Raw genomic sequence first — 17,537 nt, 5'->3', positions numbered from 1 at the left:
GCAGTAGACATGGGTATTTATCCCAGGCTGTGATCAGCATTGATGGGAACACCCAGCTGAACACAGTCATTTCAGCTTCTCAACCAGTGAGAGGCAGTGACGTGCTCTCCTCCAATGCAGTGCTCAAACATTGTTCCAAATTATGCTGCACCGACTTTGACAGAAAGACTGAGTAAGAGTTAAAGAGAAGTAACCACCGTTATGTTTGAACAGATCTCTGTTACTGCTGCTGTTTACTGTTTACTTGTTCCCCACTCATTCCATGATGTCAGACATACACTCCAAAACAGCATACACACACACACACACAGAAAAGCAGACTAGTCTGCTGCAGAAACCTGTTGACAGGTCTGCCACTGGCAGTGGGAATACACTCTATAGCCTGTTTTTTTCCAAGTTTACCTGTGTTTGAAAAACCTGTGTGCATAGGAAAAGGGTATTATTAACATTTAAAATGTTGCATAGTCGAGAGGATGCTATAACGAGCTCTCCTAGCTCTAAATAGAACATCATGTCTGCATAGTGCCCTTAGATGTAAAATGAACTGCTCTCTCAAGGGTTTGAATTTTACCATAGTTTGTTTTTGAAGTCATTAAAAAAACAAAAAAACATTGATGTGTTTAACTAACATGTTTATCATATGTTTTGGAAGATAACGGAAGCCTACAACACAGTAGGGCTGCTTGATTATGACAAAAATAATAATCACGATTATTTTTGATTGATATTGAAATCATAGTTATTAAACATGATTACTCATTGGCCTTTAGAATGTCATGCAGTTATTGAACAATAACTGTTCTTTATTTTTAACACTGGATGTCCTTTAACTTTAAATACAAGGGAACTAAAAAACAATTAAAGCCTCATGGTGACGCCACACATCTTGCACATTACTGTAGTTTATTCATATTTACATAATAATAAAATCTAACCCAACTAATATCATTTAACAGTTAACATAACAGTTACTGTTTCAATAACAGCAAAATAAATTTTGAATTGGGATCTATGATTGTTTCACTAACTCAGGACAGACTCAGCAGACAGACATTTCTCCATTATCTGTTTAGAAGCAGCTGGAGTGTCACTTCTATGAGAAAAGCTTGTCCACCTTGAAAGTCCACCTGAAGGGAGCCTGGTCTGTTTCCAGTGGGAAGCTAACTTAGCTTGTTAACTTCGGGGATAACTTCTGTCACTTTAAACAGCAGCTGGCGAGCTAGACATGGGAACGTGTCTTGAGTCTTGAGGAGTTGTAGCATGTATTCTCTGACAGCCTCAATTGCTGACACATCACACAGCCGCGTTTCACTTCATACTCTCTGCTCCTCTTACTGCAGCCTCACTGTCACCATCACCGGCACATACACATACACATCTGCTCTCCCTTCTCGTGTTCGTTGATGCTTGTGCTCTCTCTCTTGCTGCACACACTGTCTGGAAACAAAATGAGAAGTTACGAAACAACCAGAGAGGCAGTGTGCTGTGGCTCTGTTTCCAACCTGTGCTGAAACCTCTGTTTGGACTCTGAAGCATGAGGAAAGGGTACGCTTGATTTAGGAAATAAAACACAAAATGGGAGCAACATTGTTAGACTCAATATGCTGCACATAATCATTTTATCTAGATTATCCTGTATCCTGAAAATCGAGGGAAGCCAAAATCGTAATCGAAATTTAAATCTTATCAGTTGCCTAGCCCTACAACACAGGAATAGCATGTGTCAGGTTTTGGATGCATACACCATACTGTACGGAAGGTTGTCAAAATAGAGTTTAATATGTCACTGTTAATCCTAGGCTTTGACTCCATCAGATGATGATGTAGGCACACTACAAGAGAGAGACCATGTCATCAGGAGAAGACACAGAGTCACAAGAAGATAGCAATTTGGACTACTCAACAGAGCTGTTCAGGAATGGAGTAAACAAGGATATGGACACTTCTCTGATGGCCACAGGTACAGCATCAAGGGCTAAAGCGTTATTGATGATCATGACCTACGCTGCAAGACATCAAATAACTGGATCTGCACTTGATGATTTGCTAAAGCCTATCAATCAGTTATTTGGGCAGGATGTTGTACCAGAGTCCAAGTATGTATTCAACAAAGTGTTTAACATAACATGGACAGAGTTGAGTTTCATTTATACTGTAAAGCCTGTAAGGCAAATCTGGGGAGTCAACATGATGTGCTAGAAAACAATGTCAATGTCAACAATGTTTAGGGTGCAATTCAACAGTTGACCCAAACACCTTAAACAATGGGAACTTCTTTACCAGTGTCCCTATAGCGCCCCAGATTCAAGGCATTATCCAAACTCCAGATCTAGAGTGCCAGTTGAGCTACAGGGTTAACAGATTGGGCAAAGCAGAAAACATTATATCAGACATTTATGATGGTGACCTGTATAAAGTGCTGTCAGCACCATCAGATCCTAAAAACTTGTCATACACATTCAATTCTGATAGTTCACCCCTTTATAAGTCTTCCAAATTTTCCATCTGGCCTATTCACCTTCACTTCAATGAGCTGCCACTGAACACTAGGTTCAAACACGTGATGCTGGCTGGGTTGTGGTTTGGATCAGCAGAGCCTCAGGTGCATGTCTTTCTTAAGCCTTTTGTAGATCAAGCAAAAGAGCTTGCAGCCAAGGGAGTGTCATGGAGAAAGGATGGGAAAGTTGTGAACAGCAAAGTTGTTGGTCTCCGTTGCTGTGTTGATTCTGTTCTGGGAATTTGTTGTTAAGGACAACACTGAGCCAACAGTTGTCTTTCTGATAGTATAAACAAGTGTTTGCAAACGGACCCCTGCTGTCTCCAGCATGACATGACGCAAAAGGGCCCAGAGCAGAGGAGATGCAGGAATAAAATACAGTGCATTATCTTGACCTGGTTACACTTTGTCCTTCAAACAGGACAAAGAGAACAAGGATTTACACCAAAAGATCAACACACAGTGGTCCGTCACGAGAGAGAGAGAGAGAGCAAGATGATGATGAGAAATGGGAACTCCCATTACAATTCCAAAGCCAGATCAGCAATGCAGAACTGTACACAGTTTAAAGGGTATTTTGGCTGTGGATTCTTCCTCCATCCAGGTACACTTGTAAATGGACAAGTGAAATACACTGTTTCAGAGACAGATTATCCTGACAGAGATGCTGAGAGCATGTTAAATGACACGGAGAAAGCCCTCATCCTACAGAAAAATGTAAGGGGAGTAAGAGGACCATCTCCTTTGATAAACATACCATGCATTGTGTGGGGCTTTGTCCCTGATTATATGCATGCTGTTTTGTTGGGTGTCAAGGCAGCATGCAGCTCTTCTACTTGAGAGCACAGATGAGTCATATTACATAGGCGACCCAAGTCCATCAAGAGTATTAAATGAAAGACTCCAAAATATCAAACCACCACACCCAATCACTGGACTTCCCAGGCCCATCTCAGTTTTCAAATACTGGAAAGCATCAGAGTGGAGGACTTGGGTATTGTTTTACAGTTTACATTGTCTTGATGGTCTCCTAGATTTGAAATACACAAAACATCTTTGCCTTCTTGTTTCAGCAATTAACCTGCTTTTGCAAGAGGAAGTGAGTTTTGAGGAGGTCAGCAAAGCGGATGAGATGCTGTTAGAATTTGTAATTAGATTTCAAGCGTTGTTTGAGGAAGCTGCCATGACCTCAAATGTACATCTTCTGACACATCTGGCCAAGTCTGTGAAAATGTCCTTTATGGACGCGCTCTGCCTTTGTTTTTGAGAGTGCTAATGGCAGTATTCTCAAGTTGGTGCATGGCACAAGGGATTTTGCTAAGCTGATTGTGGGCAAATTTTTGCTTCACAAATCCTTTTAATATTTTGCATCCAAACACAGACTGAGTGACCATGTCTTTGGTTTCTGCAGTCAAATGACTGAGTACTTAAAAGTTAAACATTACAAAAAATGCCAATACCATCGTTCTAGATGGTGGAAAAGTCAAACATCTCACACAGGCAGAGTGCCAGGCCTTTGGTGCAGCAGGCAAACAACCTCCAAATGACATCCTCTCACACAAGAGAATGATTCACCAAGGTATTGTCTTTACCAGCCCTAATGACAATCGAGCAAAGAGGCGCAATGACTGGTGTGTCAGACTAACTGATGGATCTAGAGGAGAGCAGCATCAGATTCTTTCTTATGAAGTTGATGGGAAAAGTGAGCTTGCTTTGCTTTTCATCCCATTTTACACACTTGCAGCTGCTTTTCCACAAGGGGTGTCTGTGCCACACATTGCCTGCATCAGACGAGGTGATAGATCACAAATGCAGCTGATTGCAGTTCAGAGATTAGACCAAAAGTTTGTTGTCATAGAATGTGCTGAGAAAGTGTTTGTGTGTAATTTACCAAACTCAGATGAAAGAGATTAAACATGGCAGTAGTAAATTCAGGTGTAGTGAGTTTCCAGCTTGGTCATGTTGAAAGAATAATCTGATATCTGATGTTTGATTTCTTCCAACTCCCAACAAGCAGAACAATATACAGAGATCACAACAAAACTGCTAGGCCTACTTAGGGACTGTTCTGTAGCTGTGGTGCTCCCCAGGGCTGAGTGATATGGAAAAAGGTCTTATAATGATATTTTTTGTCATATCAATCGATATTGATATATCTCATGATAAAAATCAATTCACTATTTCAGTCAAGTTTAAAGGTTCCCTCTTACTCCTAAGTGAGATATGAAAATATCATAAGGTTAATGTTGGTTTAAATATTTATTTTCTGTTAGAAATTGGAAATGACAAATATACTGTAAAACAGGTATCACCAACTGGTGAACCTAATCAATTAAATTCAAAGAGGTCCAGTTACTAAAATTTCCTCCAAGCAAAGGTCTGAACCTCATACCTACAATCAATATCATGATAAATTGAAAATTTCACTTCGATTACAATAGTCTGTGGATGTCTAAATAAGTCACTTTCCACATCTGCAAATTTTGCTGTTTCAGACACTTTGGTGCTGTGAAGAAAAGCTCCACTCTTGTTTGTCTGTCTCACTGCATTGCTGTTGGACCATCAGCTGTTTGATCCGCGACAATGAAATGCTGTGGAAGCACATAGGACTCGGTTGTCAAACACTCAGCTGTTCTAGAGTCAAAGTCGTTCACTGCATTTGGTTCTCCGCAGCGCTTTTCTTATTATCATTTGCTGTTCATGTTCTGTCAAAACATGGCTGGAATGCGGCCTATCGACATTCTAACAACTACGTCTCATATTTCAATCGAGGAAAAAGTTATTTCGCGATTGATAGCGTTAGTGCTCCCTAAAATTTTGGGAAATGTGCCACTCTATAGTTCCACTATAACTCAAACAGAATACTTCTCCATCCTCCTTTATCCCCAGTAAGAGGGTTTTTAGCAAAATAGGGAACATTTATGAGAACGAGAGGAGCTCCCTGGCAGGTGTAAATGTTGAAAAGCTAATTATTTTATTGTATTTATTCTTTGTTTAAATGGTCAGCAAAGACCATACAGTACTGATGTGTATTTTATTTTTATATTCTTTATTTAAATGGTCATTGAAGACTGATGCTCAGTACAGTACATATGTTTATTTTCATTTTTTGTTTATTTGTTCTTTATTTTTGTTTGTGTAATATTAAATAAGTAAGTTGTTTTAAAAAGTTGTTTGTTTAAGAAAGCAGCCTTCTGAATACTTTTGCAATATCATATCTGTGCACAATCAGTGCACAATCCACATAGAAATTATTTATTTTCATTCTGGCTCAAAAATTTGCTATATCGGTCACCATATCGGTAATCAGTGATTTCTTCCACTATAACATCAGTATCAGTCTCAAAAATCCCTTATCAGTCGGGCTCTACTAAAAACCCTCTCACTAGGGACAGAGAAGGGTGGAGGAGTATTCTGTTTGAGTTATAGTGGGTTTGGTTTCAAGATACATCTCTATGATGTGCTGGGATGCATCTTTAGTGATGTTCCTGGGGTCATCTGGGGTTTTGGGTCTTTCAACATCAGAACCTCACCCAGGTGACCCAGCCGGGGTTGATCAAGTTCCGGCTTGCATCCCAGCAGCAACAAGCCATGGGTCTCCCGTCTTGATCCAAAACCACTGTGTGGCTTTTTCTGTGGCTTCGGTGATGGAATGTATGGTTCATCCAGTGAGCACTCAAGTTTGCCACTCTGTTTGTCACCCAGCAGCTTCTTGGAAAAAACCAAAGGGGTAAGCAATAAATGAGGCCTGCTTCCTGGCTCTTTCCTTTCCCTGTGTTCTTTGCCATTCTGCTCTGCAGAGGACCATGAGCTTTTTCCTCAGGATGTCACACCACTCAGAAAGTTGACAGCCACCTTGTATTGCTATTTGAGGGTTCTCAGCTCCCTCTGCAGGTCTTGTATTTTCACTGCTCTGTGGTTCTTTTTTTTGTTTGTAATGTTCAATAAGTAAATTGTTAAATAAAAGTTGTTTGTTTAAGAAAGCAGCCGGAATACGTTTGCATAATCATAAATAAAACCAGCTAATATCTAAAGGTGATCTGTTTTTTTCAGCAGGGTAAGCTCAGAGAATTCAGTTAAAAATTCAGAGAATGGGCTGGGGGGCACGGTACACTATAACAATTAGAATGGGCTGTAGAGTTTTCCAGGATGGATGAGAAAGACTAAGAAAAAGGCTTTCAAATGAACTATAATTTAGCTTAGCTTTAAGATGAATTGCTAAGCGACTCCCCCTCTCTCCCCGTCTTGAGCAGCGTGATTAGTTATATAACCAGGAGAAGTGGATTAATTCAGGCTAACGTACTTGTTGCACGTGCCGGCAGTTGTTGCCTGTGTTTGTTTTCTCTTTCTTTCTGGGTGGGGCGGGCGATCTCTCAGTGTTGAACGCGTCATTCATGGTCAGTGTGGTCCACAGCAAACCACAGGAAACAGCAGAGCGATTGGCCCTCTGTTGAGTTTCCCCTTTTTTTAATTCTGTTCACGATCCTAGTTTGGGATTGGCAGCCCAGGTTTTCGGTCTTTGTTTTATAGTTTTTTTTTGTTTAGGGGGATGAGCTGGGTCCAACAGCCCACTGTGTGGTTGGCCTTGAGATTCCCCATCTTTTGTTGGTTTTGGCCAGGGTCTCCAACTAACTTTCTTTTGGCTTTTCATTACTTGTTGGTTGAAGTATTTGCTAAATAAACTGCTCGTTTTGTTCTGTGGATCTGTGTGGCATTCTGTTATGTGTTCAGCCGCTCTCTGAGCCTTGTTATGTGTGTGTGGCCGCAACAGTACTCATCAGGACAAAGCCACGTCTCCATCAGGCAAAATAAATCAATATGGTTATCAAATATTAAATCAGTGACTAAAAGAGCTTAAGTTGACCGGGATCTAATGTTCAAAAGTCTGCAATTAATTATCCTATTATGATGCTCTTTGACAGCAGATGTATTAATTTTTAGGAAATTTCCTTTAGTTTATTTTAGATTTAAACAAATGAAGTGCTCAGGGGACAGACACCGTTTTTATAACATTATGGGTGTGTGACTGTGCTAGAGGAAGCTCAGAGAAGCGTGTAAGACTGCGACTCTGCACCCTGGTCCCAAATCTGAATTATCATGGCTTTGGGCCTCTAATAAACTAGGCCAGATTTCTAGAGAGGAGAGCAGCTCCATCAAAAGTGGGGTGGATGCCATCCCTCCAGATAAGACCAGGTTTTCCCCCAAAATAATGCCAATTATCTGCAAAGCCAATGTTGTTTGCTGGACACCACCTCGGCAATCAGTGATTGAGTGATGAAATGCGGCTAAACATGTTATCACTGGTCACATTGGGGAGGGGTCCAGAGAAGATTACTGTGTCCGACATCATCTTTGCGTATTCACACTGACTCTACATTAATTTTAGTGACCTCCGATTGGTGTAACCGGGTGTCATGAATAATGAATAATGAATAATGATCTTACCAAATTTACGCTTAGCCTTAGTCAGCAGCTTTAAATTTAACTCGATGTCGCCCGCTCTGACCCCATGGATGCATTTGACTATGGCCGCTGGTGTCACTAACTTCACGTTTTGCAAAACAGAGCTGCAAATTACCAGGGTTATGTCCTCAGCAGATGTGTTGCTGAGCAGGGAGTACCTATTTGAAACATGAAGGGGGGGTGGGAGGTGTACCATGGGCTTTGGCTTACTATGCTTCGCTCGGACAGTCACCCACCCTCCCGGCTGCAAGGGGGTTACCGGGGAACAGCTAGCAGAGGCTACGCTATGTCGGTGCGCAGCAGCTACAGGAGGCTTGTTAACTACCGCAGCTACAGAGGGATTTTCCACGGTGCGGAGCCGCACTTCCAGATTGCTAAGCCTCGCCTCCAGCGCAGCAAATAAACTACACTTGTTACAAGTACCACTATCACTAAAGGAGGCAGAGGAGTAATTAAACATCTGACACACTGAGCAAGAGAGAGCAGCAGAAAAGGGAGAAGAGCAGGGAGAAGCCATCGCTAACCAGAGTTAAAGCTAAAGTAGCTAACAAGCTAACAGTGAGTGAGCGGCTGTGTGATTAAACAGGAAAAAACGCTGAGAGGAGAAGACTGCTGTGGGTGTTTGTGTAAAACTTAAGTGAGTTTAAGTCACAGACAAGTAAAAAGCAGCCGAAGTAAGGAGCAAGTTAGAAGACTAGCTGGGAATCGCTCCTAGGAGCAGTACATGCATCTGTTTCTACTATTGCTGTGTCTCTCTCCCCCTCTCTCAACTTCTCTCCCCCTCTCCTCCCCTCTCTCTTTCTCTTTCCTTTTTGCCATGATTGTATTTCATTTGTTATTTACGACATCTATTGCACATCTGTCCGTCCTGGAAGAGGGATCCCTCATCATCCTCTACCGCTGAAGGAGCTAGCCTATTACTAGCCACTGAGGAGTCTTATCCCGGCGTGACCTGGTTGACGCGCTTCGCTTTTGAGATACCGTGACTGTGTTGCTTCTTCAAGAATCCACAGGCAGTTCTTGTTGCAGCATGACATTACTTTTATTGCTTTCCTTTGCACTAATCGCGAACAATAACCATCTCTAAATCTAAGAAGACCAAACACACAGCTTCACCGCAATCTCTCAGTCAGCGCCACAGCGGTCAAAGACCGTTTGCCCTTCCGGGTTCAACACCTGACGTCAACAGGATTCCTCCTACCTTTGTAGGTGAGCGCATAGGCTGGTACTACAGCGACACCCTGTGTTCACAACAGTGAATAGCACACAGAAACCATATGACACTTAACACATATTTGGCTCCTACAACCGCTCTTCCTGAGGTTTCTTCCTTTTTTTTCCCCGTTCAGGAGTTCTTTTTCGGGAGTTTTTCCTTGGGTGATGTGAGGGTCTAAGGGCAGAGGCATGTCGTACAATATAAAGCCCTCTGAGGCAAACCATGTTTTGTGATAATGGGCTCTATAAATAAAATTGACTTGACTTGACTTGACTACAGAGACACTACCAGAGACAGACAAAGATCCACCAGATGTGTAAGTCACACGCTTACTGCAGTACATCAGTACGTAGAAACTGTGACAGCAAATGGAGAGAGACACCTAGACTCTTGCCTTGTACTTTTATTAATTACTTTTAGGCACTTGATTTTGTTGTGTAGCTGACAGTGTGGAAAGGGGAAACAGCTAGCTTAGCTAGTTACTGCACTCAGCCAAGACATACAACATGTCTCCTCATAAAACCACAAAGTGCACAAACATAATTCAATAGCAGTGGAGTGTGTGAAATCTGGTGCTAGAGAACTGGAACATGCTCTGATTAAAAGCAAGTGATTCCCCTTTGCCTTAAGAATGTTTCTTTTGAGAATTAATTTGTCCTTGTTTTGAAAAGGAACAAGAAAAACATTAGGAGGAAATGAGTCACATAGAAACAGTAAAGCTTGTAAGCCTGTTTTTCTACACATTCTCACCACACACACATACGGTCATCAGATGCACCAGCCTGGACATGCAGTTTGTGTGTCCTACTAGCAAGCGCTTGAAAAGTCTTTATTTTTCCTTATATGCATTGTAAAGAGAATTATAAAAATAGATTAAAAAAAAAAGATTAAATAGAACAGAGGTTGATGACAAGGTTGATTATGTAATTTACTGAGGAAAATTCTTCACCTCTGAGGAAGGGAAAATCACAAAACATTTCACAGCATTTACACAAGCGGCAGCCTGTGAGACTGAAAAAAATGAAGCCAAAGCAGACTTGCCAAAACTACAGTTCCTCTAAGGGCCACTTGAGGCTGGCTCCAAAACAGAGTCAATCCCTGTAGACCCCAGTGTTAAAATGCCAAATTTACTGCAGAAATAAACATGTTAACAGCCTGATGCAAAAAAATGATTTGTCTCTGTAGCTAATTGTAGCATCCATGACAAGTGTACAGGGGATCAGTTCTGGCTCCAAAATAACAAGGATGGCTATGTCCACTGTTTATACAGTCTTTGCATTTCCCTCAGGATTCTAGTGAAACATCAACAGATTTCAAACATCTCCAGCTGCTGCACTCTCAGCTGCTGTACTTGCTGCTCTCTTGCTCCTTCTGTGTGTCTATATTTGCCTTTTGTTGCATCTCTTATACCTCTCGTAAAAAGGTTGTATGTAGACCTTTAGATTAATTATGTTGATGAGTAACTTGTGATTCTAACTGCTGTGGAAGTTACTGTTGGGGAGATCATTATGTCATAACTGAGTGTTTGAGATAATCCTTGATAGGCCACATCTATCAGGTGGATGGATAATCTTGGTAAAGGGAAACATGGTCAATAACCCATATTTGAACAAAATTGTGACCAAAGTTTGAGAAGTTTAAGATCTTTAATTCAAAACTGAGCAAAATGGGAGCAAAAACAAAGGTGATGCCTTTAAGTATTTGTAAATTATAAGCAGCTGAGTAATAGGTGGCACTGTAAAGGCACACAGTAGTATTTTTGGGGCTTTTCACCTTTATTTGACGGGACAGATTTAATGTGACAGGGAGAGAGAGAGAGAGAGGATGACATGCAGCAAAGGGCCACAGGCTGGAATCGAACCCCCAGCTGCTGCAGCATGAACATAGCCCATTTATATGGGGTCCCTTTATTTGTGACTTTTGAATTGTGTGGTTGGGCAAGTAAATCTCACTTACACTTTTCCAAGAAATCCACTATTGCAGGACAAGTGAACAAGTCTTAATGTGGAGCCATATTCATGGTTCTGTGGTGAAGAGCAGTTTTTTGTGCACAAGAGCGTTATTGATGAGCACTGATGGATGTAACAGCAGCCGTTGTTCAGTCGCAGCTCACAGCAGGGATACGCTGTTCTGTTGGTGCCTACGGTTAAACCACAAAACCACCCAGTTAAGCATGATGCCCATGTCTGGAGCAAAAAATTACAAAGTTAAAAGAGAAAAAAAAAGTATTTTTTTTAGTTCTCCCTTGTGCTGTCACACTTTATAGGAATGTTTGATTTGACAAGTTGAAATGATGAATCATTGTCATATTTTCAAGGTTAAGTAAATCATGTGGACATATGCAGAGCCCCAAACTGACGACCTCCACTCTACAAACGCTCCATAAACCCAGAAACGACCTGTCACGCAGCTTCAAAGTAAATTTACCAGCTCCGACTGAGCCTTCTTGTTTCATTCATCAACACCGGGTCATGTTACATGTAAGCAAAGAAATAAATCTCAACCTCTAGAGTCGCTCATCCTGACAGAGCAATGGCCTTTTTTGCCTGTGAGAGATAGATGGTGCAGAAGAAGACACAGGTTTCATATTAAGCCCTGGCGCTTCATTCATCCACATGTGCTCCCTAATGTGAGCTGAGCGTTAAATCTGCACCAATCCTGAAAGGCCGGTTCCTGAACTGTTTTTTTTCCTTTCATTTAACAAATGAGGCAAGCAGAGGGGCAGAGCAATGGGGGTTCAATGGGGGCTGGCTTGCATCACATTAAGCCCTGGTAGAGCTCCTGTACTTCAGACAATACATGCTTCGTGCACCCATAGGAGTTGAGACACAGCCTGCTGATCCACACCCACAGGACTTTCTCCGTTACGTATATATTCACTCTACAACACTTAATGAAAAATTAGAAAGCTACTGTGCTTACTGTCATGCTGTACAGAACTTACTCTCACTACCGTCAACATTGCTCTCCATCACTCATGAACTGTGAGTTACTCAATGTAAGAGCCATTTAGAGTTTGAGCTACTTAGCACTGTAGCAGTCAGTGTTTTGTGGTTTTTGCATTCATTCTTTGGACAATTGCTACTGTGAATTTCTGTTGATCAATTAAGGCTTTATGTGGGAGGTGTGGTGGTTTTGTGCTGTCTGGATTGCTTGCGACTGTGTGTCTGTGTGCTTGGTGTGTCTCTTCCTCTTCTGCTGTGTTTCAGGGCGTGGTTTCCGGGTGCTTGAGCTCACGGCACACTTCCTCACCTGCTCCTCATTGGCAATCATGCCCTGAGGCATATATACCGTGGCTTCTCTCCTTTTTGGTGCCAGATTGTCTTTCCACCTCACAAGTGGTATATCGGCCGCCTCTCATGAGAACTTTTTGCTGTGCTTCTAGAAACCTCTTCCATTTTGAGACTTTTTGTGCTCATCATATTTTTTATGCTTGTTTCCACTACCTGCCGCCCAGCACCCACCACCTTCATGTTCGGAACCTCATCACTCACCTTCATGGACCAGCACTGCTCCACCAGCTCAACCATTCCCTCCGGCTTCACCAGCCCTCACCACCTACCTCGCCTCACCATCCCTCCAGCCACTCCTGCCTCCTCCGCCATCTCAAGTCACGCATCCCTTCCCCCAACTTCCACTTCCTTCATTCATTCTCAAATCACATTAAATCATTGTTGTTAGATTTCATCGAGAGGAAATGAAGAAAATCACATACTTTCTTAAATTTTTCTGACAATAAACAACTGGAGCAAGATGCTCAACCATGATGTTTTAGGTTTCAAGTCCATTTTATTTATATAGTAACAGGTTTTGCATCAAAGTGCTCAACAAAATTAGACATTTATGTTTTAACATAGATCATATAGAGAATAATGCAAAGAAGAATTAAATAAGACTAAAATAAAACAGGTTAAAACCAAGGACTTGGATTGAATATAGAGTAAAATAAAAATTAATGTAAGAATAAAAATAATTGTGTCAAAAAAAATAAAATAAAAGCCAATAGAAATGTGTATCAGGGTGTCTTAAAAGCATCATCAAACTCAGCCTGTCTCTAGCAGGCTGTAAGCCAACATGCCACACTGGGTGGAAGTGAGTGGTCTAGTGGTGCTGTAGGGAGTGACAGGCTTAGAGATGTTTGTGGGGGCGAGACCATGGGGCCATTTATAGGCAATCAGAAGGATTTTCAAGTGTATCCTGAAATGTACCGGGAGCCAATGTAAGGATGCAAGGCAACATATTCTCATAGACCAATTCATATGATATCCTACAAAAATGCATGCACAAAAGTTCTGATCAGCGTCCCACAAATGACATTCATAACATACACTTACATGACTAACAGGTTCGATGTGGGCAATAATTGTCATTATAATTAAGTTTAGGAAAAGAAAACATGGTTCTCAACACACATCTACACTGGAAAGTTCCTTGAGAAAGTACAGCTGGGAATGGTTCCTTGTGACAAAAACCGAACTTGGAGATGAAGCCAATGGCACGACACAAGAGACCAAAGTAATAAACAAAGGATTTATTAAGGAAAAAGGCAACCAAAACAGACTCTCGCAGAGGGATGGCAAAAAACTAAAAATCACTCAAACGAGGCCCCAAAAACTGACAAAACAAAAATCCCTCAATCAAGGCAAAACCACTAGAAAAGAAAACAAAGATCTAATAAAGTGACAAACAGGATACTTGACCTTACTATGGAGCAGGAGTGAGCAAAAATCAAAACGTGACGAGACAAGATATTAAGAGCTTGGAAATGGTGCTGGTTCTCTAACTCAAAGGACATGACAAACTGGCACAGGACAAAGGGAGACGCTGACTATATATACACAAGGTAAGGGGGAACTTAAAATATCAAAATAAAACAGGAAATCACGAGACAACATAAACACAAGACAAAAAGCAAATCAACATAGTTTCCTAAACATGCCACCTTGTTTACTTCCGTCAGTGCATTGGTCATGTGATTTCAGTCTTTCAAAATATGTGGGAAATGCCAACACATCTCATCCCAACTCATCACATGTTGCTGCTTTGTCAGTTGACTTCTGCGTCTACATACAGTATTACAAGTTAGGTATCCTACTAGGTCTTATGTTTACGTTCCGGTATGCTGCTACCGTGATGTCAACCAACATGGTGGGAATATGCTGCATGTGATTATGTTTAGGCAACAACAGCACATAGCAACCTGTGCCGGGACATCAACACATGCTAGCACAAGTGGTTAGGATTAGGTGAAGGAGGCACATGGTAAGGTGTAGGAAAAAAACATCACATTCATACAGGAAGCAAACACATCCCGCCTGCCCTATAGGCACGCTCACGCTCCTTTTATTACATCGTTATTGGCCATGTTTCAACCTAACACCTGCCGCATTTCATGAGCACATGACAGGTTCTGTCTGGCCACGTGCTCAAGTGATGCCGTCTGTGCAATAACATTGCCACTAGTTTTGCCTTACCGTGTTCTCAACTGATACCACCAAGTCGCATTCCATGTGCATGCGAAGGGTGCCTTTTGGCATTGCGCACTTCCACCACTGGCACCTGCTTAGAAGCTCCTTACATATTTCTGTCTTTTATCCACTTACACTCTTTACTTTCTGGAGTCCCTTCGGATAGGAATAGACTTGTCTTCATTAGCCTTTCTAACTCCAGTCTTAAAAGAGGCAGTGGAGTCGAGGATAGACAGACAGGTCTCGCAGAAGAAGTCTATGAATTCATCTATGTTTATGCGGATGAAGAAGGATTCAATAACAGGGACTGTGGAATCAGCACCATAGGCACTTGAAACCAAAAGGACAAGGTGAGGTCTAGAGTATTATTTTTTACAGGTTCAAGCAGTCAATAAGATGTAGAAAACCAGTAGCCATTGTGTTAGTGGAACAGCAGACATGGATATTAAAATAACCAACAATTATATCTTGACATAAGAACATATATGAGCTCAGAAAATTCACTAAGAAAGGCTTTATTGTGATTTGGTGGTCTATAGACTACATTACACAACATGGTAACAAGGTAATTTACCATTTAGCAGGAAACCTAAAAATTCAAAAGTGGATAAAATGCCAAAGTAAGCTGAAGAGCGAATTATTATATTCCTATAAATTACAGCCACACCACCGAATGTTTTACACTGCCTTGCAAAAGTATACACCCCCCTTGGCATACTTCCCACTTTTGTTGCATTACAACCTGTATTTTAAATTTTTACTGGGATGTTTTGTAATGGACTTACACAGAATAGTCCAAACTGGTGAAGTGAAATGGAAAAAAAAGTTTTAAAAAATTTTGAGAATAAATTAATCAAGTCAAGTGAATTTTATTTATCAAGTCCATTATCACAAAACACAGTTTGCCTCAGAGGGCTTTACAGCATACGAAGTCCCTCTCCCATTAGACCCTCACATTGTCTAAGGAAAAACTCCCCCAAGTTTTTTTGGGGGAGAAACTTCAAGAAAAGCTGCTGAGGAGGGATCCCTCTTCCAGGATGGACAGACATTCAATAGATGTCGTAAATAACAATTAAATCACAATGACAAATGATAAAGGAAAGAGAGAGAGAGAGATAGAGGGGAAGAGAGAGGGGAAGAGGGGGAGAGAGGGGGAGAGATGCAACAGCAATAATGGTAACAAACACGTCATAAAACAACAGTGATAGGTTTAAAATTACTAAATGCACTCTATGATAACATGTGATGTTATATGCAAATATTGCAAGTGATGATAAGAGTCCCTTGCGTATATTGATAGTGGATTCATTTCAGAAAGCAGGTTATGTGAAATATCTGAGTATCTGAGTGTTAACCCTGAGATGAGGGAAACTCTGTGTTATCCATTCCAGAAAGTAAGTTAAACTCTGAGTCAATCACCATGGTAAATGACTCTGTGAACATAACCTGCTCGCTGGTGGGGCATTTTTCTACCTCAATTGAATGTGTTCTCATTCCCCGATGAATATTTGTTATAATGGCACAGTTTTTCATTATACTCAATCATTCATCTTAATAACATTCTCTGGCTGCACATAACTAATCTCACACACCCCCTTTCTGTTGACTGAGTAAAACTCAAATGTTGTTTTCTAATTAGTTTCATTGAATTGTCATATACACAACACCAGGATTTTAGTCAACAAATCAATGACCCCAGTATGGATAAAATAAAGAAAAACTAAAATATAAAATTAAGATATTAAAAACTATAAAGTAAGACAAATCTCCAATAATACATCAAATTTTAAAAGGATTCTGTTGACTACATGTTGAAACAGCCACTGAATGAATATTTACTTTGTTTAATGTCAAATATGAATAAAACCTAAATGAGGTTGGCCTACAATCATGGCTGAGTGAAATATGTCTTACCTTTCTGACTGATTTGTTTATATATTTCATTTTCAGCTGCTTCAAAGTTTTCCCCCTGTGGGATTGCACCTAAATGAAAATCAAAATGTAGGCTATTCAATCCAATTTTTCACCTGTATGCTACTATTTTTTAAGTGTGGTTAATGTTTAGTCAGTGGACACGTGCATTCATATTTCCTCATTGACACAGGCAGCGATTTTCTCCCATGACGCTTTTCTCTCCTTAGCTGCTGCAATGGTGATACTTTTCTTTCTAATATTGGACTCATAATTACCATAGGCGGCATGAAGACCTCTAGGTCCAATAGGAAAAGTAGCTTGGTTTCTGTTTCTCAGCGGTTGCCATGGTGAATTGGGGTATTGGGGCTCCGTTGATGATGGCTTTTTATTGAGGTTATGCACTTACTGAACTCAAAGTGAACATACTCAGAGTTGATTGAACTTATTCAGTCAGCTTTTCTGGAACTGAATACTCAGAGTTTCCTGTCTCAGAGTAAATCAACTCAGAGTTCAGGGTTAGACTCAGAGTTTGTTGAACCTCCTTTCTGGAATACCTCCCAGGACTAAGTTCCAAAACAAATATCTAAAACTTTAAACATCCCACTGAGCATCATTGAATCCATTATTACAGAATGTGAGAAATACAGCACCACAACAAACCTGCCAAGAGAGGACCGCCCACCAAATCTCAAGGACCAGGCAAGGTAAATCAGGTAGGAGATGACCCAAAGATATGGAAGCGTTAAAAAATAAGAATTGATTTTATTACAGTCCGTCTTAGGCACCGAACACGTCAATCGCTCTTTTTTTAAATAAGCTAAATTTAAAAAAAGGCCTTAAAACAATCTTTAAAATGAGCCAAACAGTCTTCAACACACAACTTAAAATCTGTGTATAGTCTGGCTAAAACAAATGCACAAGGCCAAGAGTTCAGATCTTTAAAAAAAAGGGGTTAAAAAAGTGACTAGATAACAGCCGC

General features: G+C 40.9%; 1 pseudogene; it reads left to right on the top strand.

Moving 5' to 3' along the window:
• The first annotated feature begins 1,848 nt into the window (after positions 1-1,848).
• On the top strand, positions 1,849-4,411 carry LOC148189034 (uncharacterized; annotated as a pseudogene).
• The last annotated feature ends 13,126 nt before the right edge of the window (positions 4,412-17,537 follow it).

Source organism: Plectropomus leopardus, chromosome 8, assembly GCF_026936395.1.
Source record: "Plectropomus leopardus strain MGB_pleo_1.0 chromosome 8, ASM2693639v1, whole genome shotgun sequence".
Lineage (NCBI taxonomy): Eukaryota > Metazoa > Chordata > Actinopteri > Perciformes > Serranidae > Plectropomus > Plectropomus leopardus.
This window is presented reverse-complemented; position numbering and strand designations above follow the sequence as displayed.